This window comes from Agrilus planipennis, unplaced genomic scaffold (genome assembly GCF_000699045.2).
Source record: "Agrilus planipennis isolate EAB-ADULT unplaced genomic scaffold, Apla_2.0 scaffold94, whole genome shotgun sequence".
Classification (NCBI taxonomy): domain Eukaryota; kingdom Metazoa; phylum Arthropoda; class Insecta; order Coleoptera; family Buprestidae; genus Agrilus; species Agrilus planipennis.
In genome coordinates this window covers 460,928-482,522 of record NW_020439120.1, presented here as the reverse complement: position 1 = coordinate 482,522, position 21,595 = coordinate 460,928, and positions in this window count along the sequence as shown.

Here is a 21,595-nt window from a genome sequence, read left to right as displayed (position 1 = left end):
TTAGCATTCGGGAGGACGCCGGTTCGATTCCGGGTCCGTCTGCCTTGGTCCAAGTTTTTCTGTGGTTTCCTTGGATCACTTAGGCAAATCTTGAGGCAGTAATATTCCACAGATAATTTTTCATTCTCTTCTGTCTTCATTTCGTCCGTCTCATCTTTCTCACCCGAACCACCATCCACCCATTCCCACGATTCCTGAAAGCAGGCTGAAGAGGGCATTCCGCCCTATCTTCCGGCGTAGTTCGGAGGAACTGCCCGCCCACCAGCATTACTGGCTGGTGGGAATGAAACAATGAAAAGTTTTTTTTTTGTTGTGTTTCATTTATCTTTAACTATGGCTTCTCGGAGTTGTAAAACCAATTTATTATTTTTTTACATTTGCGAACAATATACAATAGTTAAGCAAAGATTGAATATAACAGACTTTGTAAAAAATGCTTATTAAGCTTACTTCAGAATGAAGTTGTGTCGCCAAGATAAACGCTGAGTTACGATAAAATATACCGGTTATGTGTTGAAGTGTTAAGACAGTGGACTTATGGTAAATCAAAATCATTGTTATTCGGTATTTCTATGTCCAAATTAGAATGCAATTGGATGTCGGAGTGTCAAATGTCATCAATACGAGTTTGAAAGATCCCGAAAAAGTATTGTTTCCACCACTTTACATTAAACTTGGTTTGATCAAACATTTTGTAAAGGCATTTCGACTTGACCAACGGTGATTATTTCATGTTTAGATATCGAGGTCATGATCTATATAGGTTTTAAGCATATAAAAAAAAATCGTAAGGACACAAAAAATGAATTTTTAAGAAAAAGTCAGTTCAAAAAACACGTTTTTTTTGCTTATTTTCTATTTTTGCATGCTTTAATATTGTCGGAGGTATTTTTAACCAACATCATCGAATAGAGCATCGCTAGAAACATAGAAACACTGGTTATCGAATATTTATTCGTCGCACTCATTACGTGGCAAGGGTTCAAATGGAAATGTGTTCTCTGAGCATTTATGGGTTAATGTGACGTGGTATACACCATATGAATATTGTTTTCTATTACTTTTAAGACAATTACGACAAATATTAACAATTTAAGAAAAAACTTTTCAAAAAAAAAATTCGCAGACCTGTGTAATTTGAGTACTAATTTTTATCAGTAGGTACGACTAGTGATAAAAGGAAATAATATATGACTATTTCTACTTAGAAGGCCGAACAAAGAATGATATATGGTTCCGAGAACAATTTAACAATTGGACTTGGAAGATATATGTGATGATCGGTACAGCGTCTGAGGGTATTAATTAAGACAAGTGCTGAAATATTGCACAACTTTCCCAAACACGTAATGAAATACGTTCGGGAGCAAAGGGAGAAGGGTATGGCATCGTGTTGCCGAAAGCTGTTAATGAAATCTGCCGAAAACACGAAACTGAACGTACTGATCTGTTAAGGAACAGAGAAACAATTAATCTATTAGTTTTGCTTAGATATTTATTATAGTACCTATATCTAAACGCCTTCTAGTGAAAATTCATTAACTCGAAATCTTTTGTACCTCGGATTTTTTTCTTCCCTTGACACACATGTATATGAAGTATTTTACATTCATTCCAAACTCGTTAGTTGGAATTTCTTCATTACTCTCTGTTTCAGTTTAATTTTAATATTTTTTTAGTCGTTAGAGATAGATTTACTTATCATTATTCAGCCTATTTTATTTCATTTCAAATGCATACAAGGTGGTCAAATATATCTTGAATGTTCTCTTGCAAACAATAATAGGCCGATTTGGTCCCAATGGTCAGGTTGTAATCAACATTGTAATTTTCCAAAAATTTTTAGGAGATCAAACAGACTCCAAAAATCCTTATAGGTATATAATTTCATTATTATAAGATGTCTCTTTGGTTTAAAACATTGACTAAGTTTTCCAAATCACGAGTGCCTAGTTTCTTTGATGTAAAAATTCATTTTCGAATCCTCATCGAAGCAAGCACCGATTGACCAAAGCAGGTCGTTTGATCTTTCGTATAAAACTCTTAAATGGCTGCCAATTCCTTAGAAGTCTCTTTTAAATTTAGCATCTGAAAGAGTTCGCAATTTTACTAATGAACCGGAAAAATTCTCGATCTCCTTCAAATTGCCATTCGGTAAGTTACACTTTTTTTGGACGTTGTGTAGGTAGATGAAAGTTATTTATTCTAAAAAAATTAAAGTAAGTAACAAAAAGAAAAGTCGAAATAAATCATAATATGTGAATGTATCAATTCCTAACGTTCATGGTAGGTCTGATAATGATGATATATGACGCTAAAATGTAAAATTGAAGATGCTAGCAAAATAAGAATGAAATTAAATACCTATTCTGAAAAGTAATACGTACAACACTGAAAACACTGCAAGGCAAGAACATACAATCAGTGACAAAGAAAATATTAAATGCATTTTAATAAGTACCTATAGTTACAAGAGGAATTGTAGGTACATGTCAATATATTAAAAATGTAGTCAACTTAAACAAGGTAAGGGGACGTGAAGTGTAGGCAACCAATTATACTGTCAATGGTAGGCAACCCAACATACACAATAAGAAAGAATCGGTTTTCTAAATGTCACTTTCTGGATCTTTTCAGAACAAGTCCAGCCCTATAATTAGTTATTGCGAGACGAGGCGATACAAAATGAAATAAGAATAGAAAAGAAGCGATAAACTGCGCGATGTAGTAGTGAAATAGAGATTAATTAATAATACTGGTATTAATTAGAGAGAAAATAATTAACCAAATCTAGTAATAGTGAGAAACGTGCCTGATTACGTGACAGTATTTACCTACTTGTTATATTTATTTTTACATAATGTTACGAATAATGAAGGTATAATTACGTGAAGTCTCTTTTTTAAAAATCTGGACCTCCTTCCCCTTAGTGACATTTTACCAAACCCCTCCTGCTCCTTTTGATCTCACGCAATTGTTGGATGTCCGTCCCGTAAGTTTAATTAATAATAAAGTTAAAGTTGCATTACTTATGAGAATATTTTTTAAACCAATGATAATGTGGATTCAACCAGTAAGTTGCTTTATTGGAGAAATATCTACCGTTGTTCCGTCATAGTTGCAACAGTTCTTGACAGTAGTTTTTTATATTAATATTTTGTGTTAATCAAATGCTGTGGTCTACAATTCAAGTATACTTCATTGACTTTCTCTAGCGATGCGCTCCTTCCAATGTCTGCGCGCTGGCAAAATCGAAGGTAGGGAGAAAAAAGCTTATTATACTCTCGACTCTTGTTCATCAAACATAGTTTTTCGTACAGTACCAAAAGTTTCCTTCAATCATGAATAGTAGTGCTAGTCGAAAACAAGCGTTAAACCCTTTAATATGTCTTCAAATATATGTAAACATCTCGTTGATATTTTCAGTAGTAATTGATATCAATAACAGCACATTTGAGCAATGCAATTTGTAGTGGATAAAATGATCAAATTTTCCGTGCAATATTGTACGGATTATACGCTCCTCGCCGGTTAAGAGTTTGACCTAGAGTTGTCTCCTTTCTTTTCTGTCCTAGTGCTGTTATTTTCTACTTTGCGCCGGTCAAATTGAAGATCACATCGCTACAGAAACTAAACGAAGTATATATAGTTTCGTATTATCCATTTAAAATATTAATTTCACATGAACTGTAGATACAAATAAAATAATAAACAATTTTAAATCAATTAATAACAAATATTTAGAGTAGCACAATGTAAAAATAAAAATAAATTAAATTAATATTACAACAAGATGGAAGCAAGGGACATTACAAATATCTAAATGGTCTAACTTGCATTAACTTAAAAAGCTTACCTTGAAAAAGCCTTGTGACTAAGGCGAAACGTCAATGGTCGTTTTTACATTAATAAAACGTATTTATTCTATCTGGCTTTGAATCTACACAGTAATTGGGGCAAAATAGAGAAGAATTAGTGATAGAGGATAAGCCTTTTTTACACTTTCGGGGAAAGAGATAGATGACTCAGACAAAATGAAGAGAAAAGGGAAGTGAGAGTCGTCGGTGGAACACTACCACTCAAAATATGAAGATTGAAAAAACATTGGTGGTTGTTGTAGAACAAACAAAATAGCTCAAAACCCCAACGCCAAAACACGACACTTTAGTTGTCCGAAGCACAAGGTTACCTTCTTCAGGGACTGAAGTGAACTGATTACCTTCTTCAGGGACTAAGTGAACTGATTGCCTTCTTCAGGGTCTAAGTGAACAGTTCACTTCAGTTACCGAAAAGTGCTTCGGACAATTACAGTGTCCTGTTTGGCGTTAGGGTTTTGAGCTATTTTGTTTGTTCTACTACCACTGTTAGATTGCGTATGAATGTCAAAACTCGAATTTAGTTAACGACACTCAACTTTTCTTGGTGGAGGATAAAAACACGTTGGATATTAAATCTTAATAAATATATTTACAATACGAAGAATTTGACTCAAAGGTACAAAACTATGAGAATGGTAAGGACAACTAGAAAGTCTGTTTTCTGTTGAACAACTTAAATCGAAGTCATACAAATACTGGATGTTACTTACTAACTACAAAAATTTAGAGGGGGTTGATAAATCAGAGCGTCAAGCGACCCTGGTTGTAAGAACTGTCCCCTTAATATTCAGGAATTTAGAAAGTCAGTGACAATTTCTAGGTATAAAGATTCGTTTTGAAGATGAATTATTGAAACGTACAAAATAAAAATGATGAAACGAAATAAATATCTGAATGAACGTTACTTAAATATTATTAACTGTATACTGAAAATAATATGTATAACAATTAACTCCTACTTAACAACCACTCTAATATTTACCTAATTTAATTACTGAAAGCACAGAAAAACTTAATCTCCATCCAAATCGGAAGGTGTCCACCGAATGCTAAGAAATGGTTTATGCTAGACCATACAATTCAATATAGTTTTTGTGTAAAACATTGCCTGAAAAAAGGAGCAGTATCTCGCAAGCCCCTAATACCATCCACCCATTCCCACGAATCTTAAAAAGAGGTTGAAGTGTGCTTTCCGCCCTAAACTTCGGCTTTTCACTAAGGTACAGGGCAGACGGTGTGCCGACTACTAGCATTGATAAAAAATGAAAATGAAACACTCAACCCTTTTTTAGCTCTGTTTTGCTAGAAAATGCCAAAATTAGCTGCTATTTAGATGCTAATTAGGTTTTGAGTTAAAAAACTAGCTGCTCTTTAACTTACCCCTCAACGCAACACTCTTTGTGTTGCTGGTGAATATCTGACCTTATAAGGTTTGATATGCCCATATATAATGTTTCATGTGTCTTGATTATTAATTAGTCATATCAGGTCATATTGAGCTATATCAACTTGATATGCACTCATCATTCTTGTTACAGCCTGATTAGGCTTCATATGCTCATATGAGTATTGCGTTGCGGTGTAAGTTAAAAAGTATCTAATTTTTAAACTCAACACTTAAAAAGCATTTTTTAAATACGATTTCTTGACTTTGCGTTGCTAGCAAGACTGGGCTAAAAAAGGTTTGAGCGTTTCATTTTCATCAGTTATTAATGCTGGTAGTAGGGCACTCCGTCTGCCGTCTACTCTAGTCAAAAGCCGAAGGTTAGAGGGGAAAGTCCTGTTCGACCCCATTTTAGGATTCGCGGGAATGTGCGGATGGTAATTAGGGAAAGAAAGCGCATTGAAGACAGAAAAGAAGTAAAAGATTTTAATATGAAACACTTTAAGAAGCTTATCCTCATTAATCTGAAGTAATTTGTAGTGGGTGGAAATTGAATTACTTTCATGTTAATCTCTGAATATTATTGAAAGATTACCTGTGGAATGTTGCTGCCCCAGCATTTTCCTAAATGATCCAAGGAAACTAAAGGAAGGCTCGACCAGTGCATAGGGAACCGAAATCTATCTAATAGACTTTGCGCCCTCGCCATAATGACAAGATACTTATGACCTAGACTTCTAGACTACTACACCACGCTGCTTGGTACAGTTTCCGTATTAAAAATAGATAAGCTTAAAACTGTGACTTTTTTCTGTCTACCAGCAGCCGCGGTGACAAAGTTGATTGGAAATACCAACAATATTAATCAGCAGAGTAGTCAGTCCACAGATCTCAGTCTGATTTTTACGATGTTTAAATCGTTTTAAATTTAATAATTTTAAAATGGATTTTTTTTAATTTCGACTTGTAGATGTCAAAAGTAACATTTTGATGTAATCTACAATAATGCTAGGGTATTGACGCATAACTGTCGAAACGAACTTGTCAAGAATTATAATCAATTTGTGAAATATTCTCAACGTGATTATTGTTCGGTGTCGATGGGTTTCCATATTTGTATATTTGTATATTCTTTTTTATAGTTATTTTAGTTTGTATTTCTTTTGTATATAACTGTATATCATGTAATGTATCGTGTAACTTCAACTTGTGTTACAAACAGCTTTGGACCTCTTTATTACACCCTTCAGGTAGGTACCAAACATTGGGAAAGTCCGAGTCCGCAGCTACGTCACGCCGGACTTTCTCTGGGTATCTGAAGGGTGCATAGCAACAACAGAAGCATTGACCAAGGGGTCTGTCTACTTAGGGGCGTGTTCTATTTTGGTGTATACTATTTAAGTCCTGAACCAAAGATAGAAGTCGACCGACCGGCATGGCCTAGAGGTCTAGACCATTGCTTAGCATTCGGGAGGACGCCGGTTCGATTCCGGGTCCGTCTGCCTTGGTCCAAGTTTTTCTGTGGTTTCCTTGGATCACTTAGGCAAATGCTGAGGCAGTAATATTCCACAGATAATCTTTCACTCTCTTCTGTCTTCATTTCGTCCGTCTCATCTTTCTCACCCGAACCACCACCCACCCATTCCCACGATTCCTGAAAGCAGACTGAAGAGGGCCTTCCGCCCTACCTTCCGGCATAGTCCGGAGGGACTGCCCGCCTACCAGCATTAGTGGTTGGTGGGAATGAAACACCCAAAAGTTTTTAAAGTTTTGATAGAAGTCATTCAATTCAATTCAAATCAATTCATATAATATTACAAATCATAATCAATTTCAAACAATTACAATTCAGCTTCAATCAATTCAATATTCAATTCATATACAATTCAAATCAATTTATATACCAATTCAAGTCAATTTTATCCAACTCGAGCAATTAGTGTAAATAGTATGAATAAAGTGTGAAAAGAAAAGCAGTCATTAATTCGAAGTATATTACCGAAAGAGCCTTCAGCGGGATACCGCCACATACTTCATCAACAATCAAATCAACACATCAAACAATTATTTACTCATTTTCAAGATCATTAACCATGTCGCGAGTACGACACGCAATAAGTTAAATCACGAATGACTACTACGTAGGATTTTTGGAGAAGAAAATTCTATTGCCAGTTAATGATTTCGTTAATATAATGTACTGATAACTAAAACTCAAGATTTCTTATTGTCAATCAAAAATGCAATTTTCATACATTTAAATATTCATATTTATGCATAAGGCAGTGGCGATATGTAGGATGGTAAGTAGGTACGGTAAAATACAAACAATATCGCAGCAGTTTGAATAAATGGGGAGCGATTATATAAAAGCGTCCAACACTATCCATTTGCATACATAACAGATAGCTCGACCATGCCCCGACTTAATCTCAAACGTTTTCATGAATATATAAAGTGTCTAGTGATAAAACGATCCCAGTAAACCTCCAGAATAGCGTATCTATGGCGTCATGATAATATTAAGTCAATCCATTCAATTAATTTTCTCAACGAAGTAAAATATTACAAAAATAAGAAATAAAACTTCTAAAGACCACATACCAAATGAACACCGAAGTTACAAAGAAGTATCTATAGTAACAATATCATAGATATATGTGCAGATAAAATATTAATAAAAATAGGACAAAAAGTAATAAAGTATCTAGAAATAAAAAATATTATACTTACCTAAGTAAGATAGGTTAGTAGGACACCTTCTCAGGCATGAAGGTCTAGTCAGAGACATATTAGAGGCAGAAACAGGAGTTAGGAGGGGTAGAGGTAGACCTAGATTAGATTACTCTTCGCAAATAGTTAAGGATGTGGGCTGTTCTAGTTTCAGGGAAATGCGAAGTTTAGCTCAGGATAGGAAAGAGTGGTGGTACGTGTCCAACCAGTCTTAGGACTGATGACCTTATGATGATGATGATTATCCAAGTCATAAAAGTAAAAAAATAAAATGCTATTTAGGAAGAAAAATAAGTAAAACAAGAAAAATATAAAGATTTTTCATTCTAATACAAGAAAATCGGATGAGTTGTACCTACAAGTAAAATAAATAATATACAAGGGTAACTCTTGTATCCTTTTTAACTATTATACCGACTTGATCTCGTGCAATAAGATATACTAGAAGCAGAAGTATGAGTAAAGAATGGCAAAAAGAGACCTAGATTAAACTACAGTTCGCTAATAGCTAGGGAGATAGGATGCTTTAGTTTTAGGGACTTGTGTGACGTAATGGATCAAAAGGCGCTTGAAGAAGATGGGAAAGGTAAACACCAAATACCAAAGCTTGAAGATAGAAATGAAACTTAAAAAAAATGCTTCCAATTATAGATCAATAAAAAATACATTTTAATTAATTTCATTTGGCATTCTATTAAAAAATAAAATACCTTTCTTCCAGACATCTGACCGTTCTCATATGTGAATCATATGTTCGCGAACAATTAATTTAGGCGAATGATAATGATACCATAGATAGAGATCGAAGGTCAGAAATGAGGAGGTATTACATAGAATAGCAGAATAGAGCTAGCGAGTTGAATAAGAAATAGGCGAGATAGGAAACAACAAAGGCTACTTAGAGACATGTTAGAAGCAGAAACAGGAGCAGAAGTAGACCTAAATTAGATTAATGTTTACAAATAGTTATGAATGTAGGATATTCTAGTTTCAGGAAAATGCGAAGATTGGTTCAGAACCAGGAAAGATTGGAGGTACGTGTCCAACCAGTCTTAGGACTGACGACCTTATGATGATGAATGATAACGTGAATTTAAATTTATTGTTATAAAACGTCTACTTTTTAATATTCAATACAAAATGGTCAGTTTATGTCAAAAACTGAGATACCAGCAGGAATAATCATATACAATTGTGGATAATTTCATTAGGATACCTAATTTATTTACTTCAATAGTATTTTAATTTATCTGAAAATAAAATTACATATTGGCAATTTCCATATTCTTTTCGGAAATACATACGTATACATTAAAGCCGAACAGCCACAGTATTCAACCATTACCAGTCCAACCGTTTCGTCAAATTGCTTTTTCAACACGGTTTTCTGTACAGAAGTACGAGCAGTGCTGTTCTGGTCGGGCAGACTTAGCATAGGGTAGTTTTTAATTAAGGGTCCAGATGAGAGCGTTAAGAATTCTCCACATTCCTCCCGCAACGGCGGCTGCGGAGGGCAGAGGCGGTAATGTTTATCCTTGTTATCGGATGGAATGCCGACGCCGCGTCGCGCCGTAGACGACCAACGCAACGGCGGAAACTGAAGCCGATGACGACGACGTCGACGGACGTCGATGACGACGACGACAGCGACGTCGGTTGAGGATTTTAATAAATTTTCAAAGAAATTCCGATACGCGTTTAATTAGAGTTATTAAATTACTGATTTAATTAGGGCGTCCCTTTTTGCGAAATGAAATAAAGCGCTTCGTCAGAACGTGGATGGTAGAAACGAAACTAACTAATAAGCTTTACGTAGTACGTACACGAAACGAAACAACGCCGAAGAAAAAGGCAAAGACCTCGACAAAAAAAAAAAGAATAAGTGGTTTTAGCGCAGACGTGCACTTCAGTAGCTAAACAGAAAATTTAACAGAAAGAGTAATTCTCATCTTCATGATCATCATCATCATAAGGTCATCAGTCCTAAGACTGGTTGGACACGCACCTCTACTCTTTCCTATCCCAAGCTAATCTTCGCATTTCCCTAAAACTAGAACAGCCCACATCCTTAACTATTTGCGAACAATCATTTAATCTAGGTCTACCTCTACCCCTCCTAACTCCTGTTTCTGCCTCTAATATGTCTCTGACTAGACCTTCATGCCTGAGAAGGTGTCCTACCAACCTATCTCGCCTATTTTTTATTGAGTCCTCTGTTCTCCTATTCTTTCCAATACCTCTTCATTTCTAACCTTTTCTACCCACGATATCCTCATCATCCGCCTATAACACCACATTTCGAACGCTTCTAACCTTTTCTTTTTCGCCGCTCCCTCTGTCCATGTTTCACAACGCCGTGCTCCAAATATTAATTAATTTTTCTCTGACTAGACCCTCATGTCTGAGAAGGTGTCCTACCAACCTGTCTCGCCTATTTTTTATTAACTTCCATAGAGTCCACTGTTCCCCTATTCTTTCTAATACCTCTTCATTTCTAACCTTTTCTACCCACGTTATCCTCATCATTCGCCTATAACACTATATTTCGAAAGCTTCTAACCTGCCGCGCCCACTGTCCATGTTTCGCACCCGTACAACGCGGCGCACCAAGCATACACCTTTAACAACCTTTTTCGAATTTCTAAATTAACCGTTCGCGAGCATAGAAGTGACTTCTTTTTATTAAAGGCGACACGACCCTGCGCTATCCTCTGCTTTATATTCCTACTACTCCTTCCATCCTCACTTATCTGACTTCCTAGGTATCTAAAATCTTCATGATATGACCGATTATTTCATGAAATAAAAAATACTCGTTGCTCACATCATTATATTATCTGGTCAGTTTAATGAATAATCAGCGTTTGAATATATGAACAGCTAAACGCACGATTACTTCATGATATGGTCAAATAATAGCGATCATATCGTAAAATAGTTGCATTATACACCGTTAGAGGAGCTGATACCGCTTTGTTCTTGTGATGCATTTTGTCTGCGGAAAAATATTTTGTCAAAAAAGCTAATAATAATATTACGTCAATTAAAAACAAAAGTGAAATTAAATGTCATTACGACCAAAACCACTTGAATTTTACGAAAGTCAATCAAAAAACGAGCGCAACGTAAAAAAAACCCTTGTAGTTTGGAACGTATTTCACAGGTTAATAGATATCAATCTCAGATAGTATTATTTAGTGCTCTTTTTAAAATTAATGCTATTTAAAATATTTACTTTATCTATTGACATAGACAATACGCCAGTTTTAATGGAATTTTTATTTTTAGATTATTCAATAAATAATGAAAAACTAGATTAAGATTAGATTAAAATGTGCAATAAAATAGAGAAGATATGACCTTTTTTCAGCCGTTTTTCAATAGGAAGGCAATGAAATTAATCATTGTGCGCATACACATAAGTTTATAGGCATGCGCAGAAATCAGTTATTCTACTACTTCCTAACCTCTAAATAATTTTCTCTTATTTCGCCAACTATCAATTTAATGACGAGCTTGCCGCACAAACATGACAAAATGTAGTATACGTACCATATGTTTGCCACCTTCGCCTACGGCTCGGGTGTCAATTCACATGCAGTCGGAAAAAACCCTGTTTTTTCCTCGATACGTAATGTACTATTATGCTCACATTCAAACTGCAAGTCAACTGCAATAAGCAATTTTTTGCACTTGCAAACAAAATATATATGTTTCTTCTTTATTTGGAACTTAATAAACTTTTGATAACATGAAAACCCTACATCAATGATATAGTCAAGCGTGGATTGGTATATCATCAAACATTGACGTTTAAACGATATCGTAACTTTTAGTTGGCCATATCACGAAATGGCCACTTCATATGCATAGTATACCTACTGACAAAATTTCCAAAACTTTAAATGTGTAGGGCATTCTCCATGAAAAGACTTCTGAAATATATATTCCCTTAAGGAAGGAGTAAAAATGTGGGTGGATGAAGCTTTTACAACGTCCAGGCAGGAGTCAAAACATTATAATACTGACTTGTTATTAGACGGTCAAATTGATTCCAATAATCGATTACTGTCAAATTGACTCGAAGATCACCTTACTCTTCCCTGATTACTTACGTCATCCATGTATTCTTCGCTCCTCAGTCATAACACAAAAAAGCGACCGTAGAGCGAAACAGTTGGCGTGATTTATGCTTCATTTTAAATTTCAAAGGTTAAAAAATAAAATTTGTTTGTGCTTGTGTTCAAATACTTAAGGCGTGTCTAAGGAACAAAATTTAAGTTTGTTTCGTGAATCACGTACTTCAGGCCCCATCGGTATAGAAAAACGTCTACGTTCAAATAGGTCGGACCTTTTGCCCAGAGTGTCTGTCGCATGTAATTTTGGCTAAACGTTTTTCCGATGTCGTAAATCGTCTGCGCGCCGACCAATTTTCGAGAAACACGAAAATGACCAAGAGACAAGCCATAACAGCAGATAATCTCGTGCGCCATCTATAACTTTTACGACGCTATCGCACGGTCAGTTTGGCATCGAGAAGTTCGCCAATTCCACCGCCAACCATCCCGAGTTTGGACCCGGAACTGATCCCTCCGCAACACCCCGCACCATTCAATCCCACGACCGTTGCCAGTGGAAGAAATTGGATCGTCCAAAAGGTCATTTCTCTCATCTCAAGTGGCATCGCTTCAGAAAAACAGCCAAAGACCCTTTTCCTTTTTTCATCGCGATTAAAAAACGACTAGCTCATGTTTACCAATAGCTTCGTACGGACTTCATAACCTTTCCTTTCTTTTTATTAGTGAAATATTACCAGAGCGAATTTTGATTTTTAAATGAAGGAGTAAATAGGGAATTTAATGTTTATACATCAAAAGAAAAGTGATAGATGACTATGTAGAAAGAGGAGACTGTGGGAAATATTAATTTTTTAGATGACTATGCCGATTCTAACGGCTGAGTAATTTCTTTCGACAATTTTACTGGAACAGGAACAATTAATTAATTTTGTGTGTTTTAAGTAACGGTAATGAAATGCTAACTACACTTCACGACAAAAGCTTCAAAGTGGTTTTCTTACATCTACTGAAGAAGGAGAATTGTTGCATTTTGGCACACAGTAAAATGACATGAACAAGGGCATTTGATGAAGCTGTAAACGATTTGGATTGCTAGTCATAAACTTTTACTAAAAGTTTATAAATTTTGTGAACAGGAAGTAATGAAGATGATGATAAATAATTCCTCCAGAATTTGAACACTACTATTTCATGTCCATGTAAAAATAGTTTCTGCAATCTGATTCATAAGGGTAGACTTGAAATATTCAATAAACTCCATTAATTATAAATCAAAATCATTTTTAATTGAATCAGCTAAGACAAAAATTTTTGTAGTCAAGTTTTAGGCATAGTGTTAAGCTTCATTTAAAAATTTCTTCAACACACATTCCTAAAATGGGCATACATGATATTTGTGTTTCTCATTCGACTACTTGCCATTAATACAAATCGTTATTAACGAGTAATAGTATTAAATAGTAATCAAGCTACAATATTTGAAAGACGACAGTGGTAATTATTTTAAAAAGAATTGTACATCGACAAATACATACTACAGAACTACAAACATTGTAAATGCCTTTAGTCATCACTTCCTAACACTATTTTCGCCACTTTCTGGCCACCATTTCTCGCCACATGGACTACCATGGTTTGACCCTTGACTTTCCTTCCCAGAACAAAGTGGTCCTTTTAACTTTTAACATATGCGAAGTGAAATTTTTATACAAATTTCATTATGTTAATTATCCAAAATTATATGAAACACGCAATTAATGTTGTAGAAGCATTAAAAAACTAAAGAATAAAAATCCAGCAGAATAAAGTGGTATACCGAAGAAAGCATGGCTGTAATAGAAAAGAATTAATAGTAGAAGAACTCAAAAATCCAAATTGAAATACAGAATGGAGAAGAGGGATTTCAGAAGAATAGAAAACAGGGTTAATAACGACAAAATACAAGCAGAAATAAAGAAGTGCAGGGGATTTACTTCAGTGAGAACACATAGGTTACAAAATTTACAAAGAAATACTTACGAAAATATTAGAAAAAGAAACAGAAAAGAAAAATACATCTATTAAGAGAAATAATAACAGGATATATGAAAGAAATAGGATTGATAAACACAGTACACAGTAGAGGAACAAAATTAAAAGGAAGAAGAGTAATCTACATAATTTTGTTGAATTTATATAAGCTTTCGATAAGTAAAAAGAAAAACTGTGGTGAAAGCAAGAATAATTATAATTCTTTACAAGAACAATAAAAAAGATATACAGAAACTCCAGCGATTAACAATATCAACCTTCGACCGTATACCAAATTCACATTTTTTTCTGAAATCATTGTATTGTTATAAATAATTATCAAGCATAGCATCTGTCAATATCGTTAAATACTGCATATATTTCCTCATTTAGTTAGTAAGTATGGAGGCCTATTCAATTAGTTAATTAGCATGTGTGTGAGCTAAAGCAAAAATTATTATTCATTTGCATTAAGCAACATTATGTGAACTGCAAAAATGGTTAAACGAACTACTATACGTGCAGTTGGTAATAATTAGTGTTAAAAAACGATGGCAGCTTCTGATTCTCAAAAATAGGTACAATTATTAAAAGCGATTCTATTTCATAGTAAAATTGGGACATTAATGATAATGTTCAATGGCCTGCTCTTTGAAATGTTTAAAGGTTAGAAGCGTTCGAATTGTGGTGTTACAGGCAAAATGATGGAATACCGTGGATAGAGAAGGTTAGAAATGAAGAGGTATTAGAAATAATAGGAGAACAGAGGACTCTATGGAAGTCAATAAGAAATAGGCGAGATAGATTGGTAGGCCACCTTCTAAGGCATGAAGGCCTAGTCAGAGACATATTAGAGGCAGAAACGGCGAATTAGGAAGGGTAGAGATAGACCTAGATTAGATTACTGTTCATAAATAGTTAAGAATGTGGGTTGTTCTAGTTTTAGAGAAATGCGAAAATTAGCTCAGTATAGGAATAAGTGGAGGTGCGTGTCCAACCAGTCTTAGGATTGACGACCTCATGATGATGATGATGATTATGTAAATAAACTTAACTTTGAAACGATAAGTACAAAATGCTTGTGCATATTGTGAAATCCAGTCGACGGCCGAGGAGTGAGACTGGTGCCTAATTCTATAATTTCCCTCTTTGGGAAACTGGCTCCCTTGGATTAAGTATCTAAAACAAAAACGGGATCAATCATTCAAAAAATGTGGAATCCAGTGGTCGGGCTCAAAATCAGAACATCACCACATACAACAGCAAAACTTCAAATAAAAAGTACATACTGATGTTTTTAAACTCAAATATCGAGAACTGAAGCGATTTTACATCAGGAACGAATGTGGTCCAATGGCCAAGATGTTAGTTTCAAACATGTTACATTTGTACTGTTTATTCTTCAAGCATTGTCGAAGGGGCATTTTCATAATGGTATGAATAATAAACAGTTATGCACTCACCGCTACTTTTTAATCTACACATCTAGTCAGAGACATATTAATATTTAAGGATGTGGGATGTTCTAGTTTCAGGGAAATACGAAATTAGCTGAGATTGGGAAGGAGTGGAGGTTGGACTCCAACCAGTCTTAGGAATGACGATCTTATGGCGACGATGACGATGATGCACTCTTAATCCTTTTGGGTTATTTCAAAAAACACGTAAAAACATGACGTAGATTAATTTTTGAAACTATCAGAAATCGAATAACATACACAAGATTTTGAAAATACTACAAATGGCGCAGTAAACGCCATCTGTAGCACGATGCTACAGTTTAGGATTACGTATGCTCCAATGAGATCCAAAAAGATCGAAATCGCGATCCGGGTCTGGCAGTTTCGACAGAATACAGACCACTTCGAATTATTTTATTCGATTAAGCTAACGTGCCTATCACGTTGAGGTTGGCTACGCCGGAATTCGTTTTCAGCAAGTAGATATCCACACAAGTGGATCTTGTTGGGGTATACGTAATCCTAAAATGTAGCATCGTGCTATAGATGGCGTTTACCGCGCCATTTGTGGTATTTTCTAAAACGCACTGTTAAGACAGCAGGTAAAAGTTGGTCTGTGTTCTGTCGGAGCTGCCTGCGACTCGCTGATGAGGTCGAAATCGCGATCCGCGTCTGACAGTTTCGACAGAATACAGACCACTTCGAATTATTTTATACACAAGATTTTTCTTAATACTAATTTACTATTTCCTAGGACACCCTGTAGATAATCATGGTGCATAAGTACAAATCAAATTAATTACTTGCCAGATTCAAAATTTTATACGTTGATGCGACAGAAAAGAAGTTAATTTAAAAAAGGAAAGTGACGGCAATAGTGTATATGTATGTATATAGTTGACGTCGATTCAGATTGTCGTGAAAAATCAAGTTTCATTAAGCGAGTTTGAGGGTTGCCATGGAATATGCATTGATCCAGGGATGCGGACGGAAGAAAATAAGCACAGCAAGCCTCCTCATTGTCCTCAGTCTTTCTCTGCTATTACGTCACACTGTCGTTTCGTAATCAAAAGGTGATAAGTAGTAGGCAACCGAATGGAACGCAAGACAAGGAAAAAATCGCAAACGAGATTGAAAGAGGAGAGGTGAACGAGATGCTTTCGTCTCAGATTTCGTAATTATTCTTACCCAAGGCGAATTTTCAGCAAAAGTCTACTTTCCCAAAGGTTTTAAGTAAGATATCGCACAAAGTCATACAAAGAAATTTAACTTAATAAAGCAAGTACTTTTCAACAAAGAATTGACAGATTACAACTCTGTAGGTGTTTGGTAATAATTATATTATATACGAACAGAACAATAACCGTACAATTGTTTAACTTGAGACTTTTCAAGTTCCAACTGTTTATTTGGAGTTATTTGATGTCATTTTTGGTGTTACTGTTTGATTAACGACCGTGATAAAACTTGGAAAGCTTGATAAATTGAATATTCTATATACGCCTGACAAACTTCCGTAAACTATTAAATTATTATGAATGTGTAAATTAATGAAATTCACAAATTATAAGTACCTAGCAGTGACCAGCTGGTACAAGTCATGGGAAGTTTTTGAAAGATGGGTGATTGTCGACCTGCGAGTTGTGATTTGAATTACATCAAAAATTTAAGATTTATGTAATTATTTGTTACCCATGATGTTCGGTTTTGAAGCAGAGTACCTACAATAAAAACTAATTAAGTGAGTTGAAGAAGAAATATAACAATATAATCAAATGGCTGAGAAAAGGAGGGGAGATAAATATATGGTTGAGCAGCACTTTTATTTTTTAATATATATCGTAGGTTTGTAATGGTTAATATAAAATACATAACTCAAGTAGCACAATATCAAATATTCAAAAACCAGCAAATTGCATAATTCAAGTAGCTTTAATAACAGATATCCTATTAACCCCAAAAACCAGTAAATAAAACTGTTACTGTTATACTTCGTTTAGTTTCTGTAGCGATGTGACCTTCAGTTTGAGCGGCGCAAAATAGAAAAGAACAGCACTAGGACAGAAAAGAAAGGAAACAACTCTCGGCCAAACTCTCAGCCGGTGAAGAGCGTATAATAAGTACTGCACGGAAAAATTGACCATTTTATCCACTACAGTTGCATTGCTCAAATTTGCTGTTATTGGTACTAATTACTACTGAAAATATCAACGAGATGTTTATTTATATTTGAAGACATATTAAAGACTTCAACGCTTTCGACTCGCACTACTATTCATGATTGAACAAAACTTTTGGCATGTACTGTATGAAAAAGTAAGAATATAATGAGCTTTTTTCTCCCTACCTACGATTTTGCAAGCGCGCATCCAAGACGTTGGAAGGGCCACATCGCTAGAGAAAGTAAATGAAGTATATCTTTCTCATCAGTTATGCTGTAACATCTTTTAACATTAATTTTTTGTTTTCTCTAGCTAACAGAACTATTATTGACAACTGTACGTACCGTAAAAAGATCCTTTTTTATAGGACCTTTACGGTTAGGAAGAAAAAAAATTAATTACACTCTACTTCAATAATAAAGGAGCTGTAGCTGCGATAACCTAGTATTTTTTATTTACTACATATACTAATCACTTCTACGTCCATCCCTTCCTCTCTTAACTACTGTTCCTCTTACTAATATGCCTGTAGCTAGCCTTTCGTATTTGAGAAGGTACTCTACCACCCTACCTGGCTTATTCATATACTTAATGGGGTATTCAGCTTCACTCAGGGAGTTGATATGAGATTGTGGCAGTTGGAATAAAAAGATAAAATAAAATAAAAAAATAAAGATAAAATATGAGGTACACAGGTAGCCCCACTCATACAAAAAAGCTTCGAATAGTCCAGAACGTTCTAGAACATTCCGCAACATTCAAATGTGCCCTGGAACGTTCCACAATGACCTAGGACATTCCAGAATATTCCCGAACATTCCACAACATTGCTGAATGTTCTGGAATCTTCCCAAACGTTGGAACCCACGACGGATCTTGCTTTACACACCCCTACCAATAGGTAATAGGTAACTCCACCCATACAAAAAAGGCTTCGAATGGTCCAAAATGCTCCAGAATATTGCACAACATTCGAGAGTGTTCTGGAATGTTACACAACGAACTGGGATGTTCTTCGTGGACAGGATATAGACGGTTACCACACCCTATAACTCCCTTGATCGTACCGGAACTCATTTTTGAGTTTTAGCAGCACCCTCATTGTACACTTTCTTTTATAATATATATTGATTATTTACTTTTCTAGTGCAAATTTCTCCACCTCCTAATACCTTATTATTTCTAACCTGTTCGTTAATCGATTGCTAGCACAAAAGTGTTTCTTTTTGTTTTTTTGTTGAAATCGATTCGATTCATAACAACCACATGAATTGATCTTAAACATAGCTTGATTTCTATCAGCAAAGTCACGCCAGTTTTTTTAAGAAATAAGTATGATGAGCCTAAATCGATCTGAATGGTACGTAAATTAAGTTTTCGAAAAGGGTATATCAAAAAATACAACCTACAAAAAATATAAAATATAGTTCAGTAACAAGTGTTTATTTTGCAAATACAGTTGATAAAATTGACAATTTCGTATAAGTTAAAGTTTGACCCTGAATAACTTCTGAATCAGTAGACTTAGCTACAAATCTCAGAGGACCTTTTTTATAGAACATTTAATTCTCTATAAAAAGTCTCTTTCATTATTATAGATTCATTCGTATTCAAGTGAGAGAATTGTATAGAGCCAAATAAGTTTTTCACATGTTAGTCCCATACGAAATCTTGGCGGGAAAGCGAACTATCTTAAAGTTAATATTAAGAGTTCAAATTTTCAAGGTTTTTTTTATCAATTTTGAAGCGTTTGAGCCCTTGGGAGCATAAAAATTCGAAAACACCCCTATTACACACGTTGTGCCATAAGTTCTTTATTGAATCAATAAAGCGCTATTGAGAGGGCACATCGGTCGGTCGATGGTAAAACGTCGTCATCAAGTAGCGACGTCGACGCCAACGTCGTCGCCTTGGACGTCGCCAGCGTTAGTTATTAAATTACCACGAGCTTCAAGTCTTCGCTCGCACATAATGTCAGCCACCCTATCGGCCATTACACACTGGCATCGGTTGTCCGTCGAAATTCGAGATGAAGACGTACATCTGGTGCACACGACAGTTGAGAAAAACCTTTGTGCTCTTCAGCGTAATCAAAAACGTATTATTTACAAAGTTTTCTTGAATTTCAAAGATAAGTTTAAACAACTTCTGTTAATTGTTTCATCAGACATGGATAATATAAAGGAATTGAAATGGAAAGTGTTTAAGCGTTTTGGATATTTTAGTTTTGCTATATTAAAACTTTATGATAATTTGTCAGATTGTTTTCAAGAATAATAGAACTGTATTAATCTATTAGTCAGGATTTCTTTATTTTATTGAATAACACAAATTTGCAATGCTTTTAAGTTTTATGTTTTCTGTTAAAATACATACATATTTTAGAGTCTTTATAGTCTTGTTTTCAACTCGAATTTTATCATCAAAAATTATGTTATACAACGCATAGGTACATATTTTAGTGAACTTGATGGCCCTTTTCCTTACGAAGATAGGTAACATAGTATTATAAACTTTATAACACTTTTTCAATAACTAATTCCTTTTAATGTTTGCTCACTGTAAAGCCTTAGAATAGGCAAGAGCCTGCCAAACCCTGCTCCTGGCGCTCCTAGGTGTTAGTGCAAGAGCAAGTAAGAGAGGTATACAAATCTACTGTTGTCCTTTTCCTTGTGACTCAAAAGAGACAGGTGTAGTGTCACAACTATAGTGTCGAAACAATACCTGTCCCTCTTTCTTCATAACCATAATCAGAAGGCTTGGTTAGGTTAGCTTAAGTTAGGTTATGTAAAATCTTTTATATAAGTTGGCCGAATTTAATAATAACTTACTTCATTTACATACATAATTCAAAATAGCAAGAGGATTTTAAGGATTCATCTCCGGATACATAAAATATAAAGAGTGTCTTGTTTATAATATAACAGGCTATAGTCCACCAGACCACTCATGTTTCTGCTTTTTGATATGTTTTTCTGCGACTTTTTCAGCTTCTATAATCGTAGGGATTCTAGGACGTACATTTTTGTGCTATGGAAGCTTGGACTATAATAACGCCTTCGTCCCTATGAGAAAGTGAAGTGTTAGGATCCGACCACTCGCCTTTTAGCCTTTGTTATATTAGCTATAAAAATTTGCGGTTTTTACTGTTAGTTACAAGACAGTTGTCTTTCACAGATTTTCATCAACACAAAAATTTTGGTATTTTTGGCAACCAATACGGTTATGTCTTGTTACATGGTACAAATTATTAATAACTGGTACAAATACCAAACAATTGAAATATGTAACAGTACTATGCGGTTCTATCTAGTACTGAAGAAAGCATTTTTGTCAACCCAGATTTGCGCCGCCCATGGCCCTCACTGTTCCCCCCACCCCCGCCCACCAAGCTAGGACACTGAGATATAACCACAGCCGTCTCTACTTACAAGTCATGCTGAAGGTTTACTTGGCAACACTGTGGGAGTCCCAGGATTTCCCAGTTAATGAGAGTTACAACTAATACATTGGTTGTTGTGGTTCTTTCAATGTTCTATAATATTTTAATTTTAGCGGGAATATCGTGCAGTAAATGTGCAATAAGGATGATTATAGTGTGTTATAGTGATTAATACCTTTGGATGCAGTTTTTAATTGCAAAACTATTATGTGAAAGAAGTGAAAATGTTTTAGGTCAGATTGTGTGTTTTAGTTGTAAATTTTCTTGTTTATTTCTTAACAAAATGCCTCTCGTCGTTGTGTTCCCAGTTGCAATTCAAATTATAAATCATCTTTAAAATGTAAGTACAAGTATGTCTATATTTTTATTCCCAAAAAAATGATGAAATGCGAAAAAAATGCATAAGTACTATACCTCGCAAAGATTGGACTCCATGAAAATATTCTG